Source organism: Orycteropus afer, unplaced genomic scaffold, assembly GCF_000298275.1.
Source record: "Orycteropus afer afer isolate SDZICR_OR568_19922 unplaced genomic scaffold, OryAfe1.0 scaffold00015, whole genome shotgun sequence".
Lineage (NCBI taxonomy): Eukaryota > Metazoa > Chordata > Mammalia > Tubulidentata > Orycteropodidae > Orycteropus > Orycteropus afer.
In genome coordinates this window covers 21,355,833-21,363,681 of record NW_006921602.1, presented here as the reverse complement: position 1 = coordinate 21,363,681, position 7,849 = coordinate 21,355,833, and positions in this window count along the sequence as shown.

Here is a 7,849-nt window from a genome sequence, read left to right as displayed (position 1 = left end):
ATAAAAGTTATGGTAATATTACATGGCAGTCTGCTAAGTATTCAATTGTTGTTGTTATGTGCCTTTGAGTCAGCCCCAACTCATAGCGACCCCTCCTTGGGTTTCCGAGGCGGTATCACTACGGAAGTAGATTGCCCAACATTCCTTCCAAGGAGTGGCTGGTGGGTTTGAACTACCACCCTTCTGGTTAGTAGTCAAGTGCCTTAGGCACTATGCTACCAGAGCTCCTAAGTATCCAATAGCATTATGAAAAAGTTTGAAGTATGGCAAGAATTACCAAAATTCACGACAAAGACATGAAGTGAGCCCATGGAAAAATGGCACTAATGGATTTGCTCCATGCAAGGTTGCCACAAACCTTGAATTTATTAAAAAAAAAAAAAATCACAACATATGTGAAGTGCAGTAAAATGAGGTATCTGTACTTGATAATGCTGAGCTGGGTCCTGTGTCCTACCTACCCTTGTGCTTTTATTCCCGGAAGGTTCTTTCTTGTCAGATTCTTCGCCTTGCTCCAGCCTCTTGATTTTTGGGGTAGATTTAGTGTTCTGTCCTCTGATCATTTCAGACTCTAGCCGCTCCATGGTAATCTAATTCTGTAAAGATTTACTGCATTGGAAACCCAATGGGGGTGGCTATGAGTTGAAATCCACTCGATGGCAGTGGGGTTTTTGTATTATTGATATCCACACTGTTTTGTACTCAATTTTTGAGTCACATGGTGGTTTGTGGTCCTTGTTGTTCCAGAGAGCTTTACCCTGAGTAGTGACATATTACGTATCCATTAGTTTTTTAGTATTCATATTTATATTTAGATTTGTGTATGAATATAATATAGTGATGTAATGGATACAGTTGGTGCTTGCTTGGGAGCTCTGGTGGAGTAGTGCTTAAGGCATTTGACTGCTAACCAGAAGGCTGGTGGTTCAAACTCACCAGCCACTCCTCGGAAGGAAGACCGGGCAATATACTTCGGTAGAGATATCGCCTCAGAAATCCAAGGAGGGGTTGCTATGAGTCACAATCAACTCGATGGCAATGAGTTTGGTTTTTTGGTTTGATGATTGCTCAAACCTCCTTTGCTTTCTTTGACCAACTCTGTGTGTCTATCTCAAGCTTTTGCATGATTTGATGCTAATCATTTGTATCTATGACTTTCTTCAGAGAGCTCTCCATTGGCATGGTGGTTCCTTGTTCTTCTCAAGTATTGCAACTGTCTGGGAGCTTATATTTTTTTCTACACTCACCTCAATTCTTCAGGAGCCCTTAGTTCAAGACTGACTAGTGTGGGAGTACAAACTCCCCAGCTTCTTTGCGTTGAGGCAGGACTAACTGCGAGGCCCATTGACGTAGCAGGGCCACTTAGGATCAAGTTGAATCATGAGCTTTGCCTAAGGTTGCCCTTGCTTCCATCTTCCCCTCCCTGCACCCCCCACTCCCTCTCTGGTTTCTCCTGGAACACCTCCTTAATAATAACTTACACATGAACCCACGGCTCAGAGGCAGCTTCTGGGAGATGCTGACTTAAGAGGACAATCATCACACAAATACACATATCCAATATTGTACATGTGTATGCTGCTGTTGTTAGGTGCCGTCAAGTCGATTTTCAACTCATAGTGACCCCATGTGACCAAGTAGCACTTCCCCAGAGGGTTTTCTTGGCTGTAATCTTTATAGAAGGAGGTCACCAGGACTTTCTTCCATGGAGCTGCTGTGTGGGTTCAAACTGCCAACCTTTCACTTGGGAACTGAGTATTTATCCATTCTGTTACCAAGGGCTCCTTCTGCATATATATACATGTATAACAATTTCAGGGTTTTTATTTATTAGAAAGGAAAAAGCAAGAAAAAATTTTTTTTTTCCTTTTCCCATCTACAGGTTAATTATTTCACTTTTGGTATAACTTCATGTACAGGTATTAGTCGTATTTTAGTCAGTCCAAATGGGATTTACTGACCAGTCACTAATTCAGTGGCTTTCAGAGTGAACTTCCTAAATTACTCAAGGAATCATATGGGTTACAAAAGGAGATACTCTTTATACCATACTGCTCAGGAAGGCCCCTAATTCCTTTGACATTTCTCACCTGACTTAATCTTTCTCTTAGTATTTTTTTTTTTTTTTTACATTGGGTGGAGCCTGTTTCCTCTTAAAGACAGTCATCAGGATGTCAATCTGAAAAAATAAATATGCAAGATTTCCGCCTTCGCACCTGCAGGTTATCCACTACAGAACTGTTTCCAGATTAAGTAGGTTATACTTCTTCTAGGCTTCCAGATTTATTCTTTGTGTTCAATGCACAGAGAAGCACCACAGCAGAGAAAACACTCAATCTTTTGTCTTTTCCTTCATTCATCTTCTTGACTGATTTCCATTCTCCCAGGATCTATAGAAATTTTGGTTGCCACTCTCTAGGGTAAACTACAAAATCCTCCCACTTCTAACTGGTCACTAAATTCTGTTGATTTTCTGCCTTTCGAATCTGTCTTCTTTTCTTTCCAACGCCACTCCTCTACTTAAGAATCTCTTAATCTCCTATTAACAGTGTTCAGTCGACTCCAAAGTACTCTCCCTAAAACTTCTGCCTTCTACCCATGCTCGTCTCTCTACTGCCTGCCATCTTTCTTAATGTAAATCTGATTATGTTACTTTCCTTCTCACAAACTGTCAACAGCTCCATCACCAGCAGATCATATCTCAATGTTAGTCAAGGCCCTTTGCAATCTAACTCTACCTTATTGCTGGACATTTCTTTTTGCCTTGAAAACAAAACAAAACCCCTACCAAACTCACTGCCATTGAGTTGACTCTGATTCAGAGTGATCCTATTGGACATAGCAGAACTGCCCCATAGGGTTTCCAAGGCTGTCAATCTTCACAGAAGTAGACTGCCTCATTTTTCTCCCACAGAGCAGCTAGTGGGTTCAAACTGCTGACCTTTAGGTTAGCAGCCAACTGCCTTACCTTGTCCAGAAGTTCAAGCTAAACTGGCACATGCGTATGTCCTAGCTCCTCTGGCCCCTCGGTCTGGAATGCCTTACCCTTTTCCTCCTTGTTCTTTAGGGCCAACTCCTATACAGCTTTACTTCCCGTCTTCTCTGCTCATCATAGTGCTTTGGACATGCCTTCAGTTTGGACCCTATCCCAGTATGGGAGGTGAATTTCAAAGGCACAGAGCCATCTGGAGCCGTTTTGTCTGGCATTGAAGTTTAGCTACACCACTCACTAGTATTGCTACTATTGGCAAGTCAGTTCACCTCCCTGTGACTTGAGTTCCTCCTCTGTAAAACAGAATACTTTCCTCAATGGATTATGAACGTTAAATGTACTTGATGCATTTTACATCTTTTGAACATAGTCAACCAGCTGCTGTCTAGTTGATTCCCACTCCAGGCAACCTCATGTGTGTCAGAGAAGAACTGTGCTCCATAGTGTTTTCAATTTTTGGAACTAGACTGCCAGCCCTTTCTTCCATGGTGTCTCTGGGGAGATTCTAACTTTCAACCTTTCTGTTAGCAGCAAACCGTGTTAACTGTACCACCCAGGGGACTTTTTAAACATAGTAAGTGCCTTTTAGGGAGCTCTGGTAGCATAGTGGCTAAAGCACTTGACTGCTAACCAGAAGGCTGGCGGTTCAAACCCACCAGCCACTCCTTGGAAGGAAGGTTGGGCAATCCTACTTCCGTAGTGATACTGCCTCGGAAACCCAAGGAGGGGTCGCTATGAGTCGGGGCCGACTCGACGGCACACAACAACAACAACAAGTGCCTTTTAAGTGTTAGCTATTGCTTTACTTTACTAAGCAGATGTCTCTTCCCAGATTGATTGTGAATTCCTAGAAAGCAAGGTCTATGTCTGGCACATAGTGGGCACTTGGTACCTACTTGGTCAATGAGTTGGCTTATTATTACTCTGCCAGTTGCTTGTCTGCTCACTGGTGAGCCAACAGGATTATTTTCAATGAGCTGGTATTTCCCTGGGGTGGGTCAGCAGCAGGGTCCAGCCCCTGTGTCTAGACGTGTTTATAAATGCTGTGTATCTGGGTGACTTGGCTAGTATATTGGGTTCCTTTCATTCTGCTTTCCTTATCTCTGGGCTCTGTTCTCTTCTTCTCAGCCTCCATATGAATATGGGGTGTTTCTTGTTCTACTTTATCCAAGGGGCTTTGTAATTCTATACCCTGGCCTTTGGGTTGGAACAGTGTCCTTTTTCTATTGCGAACATTTTGTCTCTGGCATTCAGAACAGAAGAATATGCCAGGACTTTGGGATGCTGTCACAGTTCAGAGGAAGAGGAAAAAAAAAAGAGAAGCTTCAAAGACATAAAAGTGACGAGGGTCCACAATGTCAGGAATCCTGCCATTGTTTGGACTCCTTAATTTTTGCCCTCCTCTAGCAATTCAAGGAGCTCTGGTGGTGTAGTGCCTAAGGCACTTGATTGCTAATCAGAAGACTGGCAGTTCAAACCCACCAGCCACTCCTCGGAAGGAAGATGGGGCAATTTACTTCCGTAGTGATACTGCCTTGGAAACCAAGGAGGGGTCGCTATGAGTCAGGTCTGATTTGATGGCAAACAACAACAACAACAACTAGCAATTCAATTCCTGATCATTTCTGCCAAGAAATAATGATAGTCTTTGCTGCTCAGGACATTGCTGAAGAAATGGGTTCATCATAAGCCACTCAACTAAAGATGTGGTTAGAGTTTGGAGAGGGTTCAGCAGAGAGAAATAAAGGCAAAAAGCGAAGGCCTAGAGGATGTGAGAGAGAATTCTAGGAACTGAGATGAGAGAAGGAGGTGTAAGTTTTTCACTGATTTTAAGAAAATGCAGGGCTTTTACACAGGTGTCTGGATTTTTTTACAACATGGACTCTAGCAGAGAAATTTAGTACAGATATTAGGAATATGTAACTATTACTGTGGATAGGAAAGGGTGACAGTTAAGAGAGTTCTGCCACCTGTTCCCTGGTGGCTATTCCTGTCTAAACAGTGGCAACCTCCACTATCATAGATCAGGGAAGCTGTTCATTGGTTTAACTGGTGAGCCAGCAGGGTTATGTTCAATGAGTTGGTGTCCCCGGGGTGGACTCGGCATGTTGAAAGGGAACAGAGTATGACCGTCCACGCCAGTGCCCTTACCCTTTCTCTCCGACTTCTGCCTTCATTACAACTCTCAGTTCTATGGATCCCAGAGGATTTCTGGCTGTGGCAGAAGTTTTTGACTTTGATTCTTCTTTCAAAAAGAGTTAATTCTTCTTTAACTTCCCTTCTTGGAACTATTCAGAGAAACCTGTGACCATGATTTCATTTTTTAGTTTTTCTTCTCCATTCTGGACCCTCCTTTCCATTGATCTCCCATGTCCTACTTCTCTTTCTTTTCATTCCTTTTCCATTTTCCCTGGACTGCTCACTTTCCTCCTCTCCCCCATGTTTCCTCGCAACCTCAGCTTCCTAGTGTTGGCCTGGAAGGGGCTGTAGCTTAAGTCAGAGCCTGGCATCTGCTCAATTATACCACCCTAGCTCTCAGTGACAATCAGTGTTGGAGAACTGTCCTAACTGGGACAATCGTGGGGCTCTGACTGTTCCAGTTGCCAAACTGCTTAGAGACCCTGGCCCACTCTTGAAGTTGGACCATCTTTTGGGTTGGTAAATATCTTAGTTTCTGTTTTACCTGACCATGAGTGAGTTGAAATCTTGCTGTATAAGATCATTTATTCATTCATTCAACATTGATTGTACACTTATATCATGCCAGTTACTGTTCTAGGCATTGGGCATGCAAAGATGTAAACCAGATCCATTTTCTACAAAGAAATCACAAGCTGGTGAGCAGATAGGTGCTTTTGTAATGAGTCATGAATAATACAATGTGGAAAACATTATATTAATAATATGAAGAGGATGTGGATATGCAGAGAAATGAATCCATGGACAACCCTTCCTTTTAAATGTTGACTGTCTTGGGTGGTCCATTGGGTGGTCACCATAATATAGATAAGCATTGATGATGCCAAGGTATTTTGACTCTGAACAACAATCCGCTTCTTTTCCTCTAGGGCAACATAACAAAACAACAATCATCATTAGCCTCTCTCTATTGAGGTAACTTACAGATGTTGCTAATCTAAAGTGGCTCCCAACAGTTATATTTTGACCTGTTTTTATTAAGAGGTAGGCCCAGTTTTCAATGTTATAAAGCTCTCCCAGAGTAAGGGCTGTGAAAGTAGGATGGGAGGGGCCATTCAGGCACAGCCTTTTTTTTTGAGGACAAGGGAATTCAGGGAACAGTATTACTATTGAATATTGAATATGAATATTGAATATGAAGCAGTAGACCTGAAGTTAGAAGACTAGAAGTCTAGTCACAGCAATGTCCCTAATTAACCTAGTCTCTGGGCCTCAGTTTCCTTATTTGCAGAATGAGGATAGTAACAGTTTTCACCTTGTAGGCCATTTTGAGATTTTTGAGGAGAAATGTATATAAAGTTCTTAGAACATGGGCATAGCTGTGATAATAATGACAGGGATGGGGAAGAACAGGCTATGTGAACTTGGGAAAGTCACTTCTATACACTGACCTCAGTTTCCTCAATCTGCAAAATGACAGAGTTTCACAAGATGATTTGGAATTTGGTTTGGCAACGTTTATGGAGCATCTTCCCTGTTGGTGTCACCCTGGGGGTTCAGTGAGGAGTGAGATTGGTTCCTGCCCTCCAGAAGCTCACAGTCTGGGAAAAGGACAGACATACAAATAGACAGCTCTAACACAAGACATGACCCCACAGAGCTGCCCGGTTTACCAGTGTGAACGTTAAGGGTAAGAGAATTCCAGAGAGCTCTGTGGGGGAGCAGTGTACCTGGGCTTTGATGGATGGGTAGAGAGACATTGTGCTTAAAGACCATCTGTCTTTAGGAAAAAATATAAATGTTTTAGCCAAGCACAAGCAGGTCTTCATGATCTGGGTTCTTCTCCCATCTGCTGTTTTTCCATTATTTTGCCCCTTACACTGGTATTTCCCATTCCTTAAATATTATACCCTACCCTCTCTTGCCTACCTGCCATCTTTGCACATGAAATTCTCTTGGTCTGAACCTCCTTCTTTCCTCTGCTGGGGCAACACAGTCAACAAGCAAGGCAGTAGGTCAGATTGGTGTTTATGTCCTAGCTTTGTCACTTATCCAGTGTGGGGCCTCTGATGTGTTACTCAATCCCTGGTGATTCAATGTCCTCATCTGCAATATGAAGATAGAGGATAATAAATGCTACCTCAAAAGCTGATTGTGAGGATTAAATCAGGTAATGCAAAGTGTTTGCTAGACCAGTCCACAGTAGTCACTGAAGAAATAGAAGCTTTTCATTAACACTCTATGGCTGAGGTTCTCCTACTTGTATTTCAGGTTTTAGTGTAGTCATCACCTTGTCTGGGAGGACGTTCCTGGCTGCTAAGGACAGGTTACGTGCTCCCACAGTGCACTGCCTGCCCCTCCTATCTGTCCGTGTTCCCCAGACTGCAAACTACACGAGGACAGGGGCCAGTCGATTGTATTGGATGCTGGGAGGGACACGTGCTAGGAACTCAGTAAATACTGAATGGATAACACCAGGGCAAGGGTGTCAGTGATCCCCCAGTGTGGCAGAGCCTGGATAGGCCAGATGGCAGTGGGCCATGAGGCTGAACTGGCAGGCATACCTCGACTTCGCAAGCGACTTAGAGAAATCCTGGGGCAGTACTCGAGGCCACCAGGTGGTGTCCAGGGGTCTGCCCTCGAGTGACCCCGAGAGGGCGCAGCGCCAAGTGGAGAGGACTCAACTTTGCCCGGCTCTGCGCCCTCGGGAGAAAATGC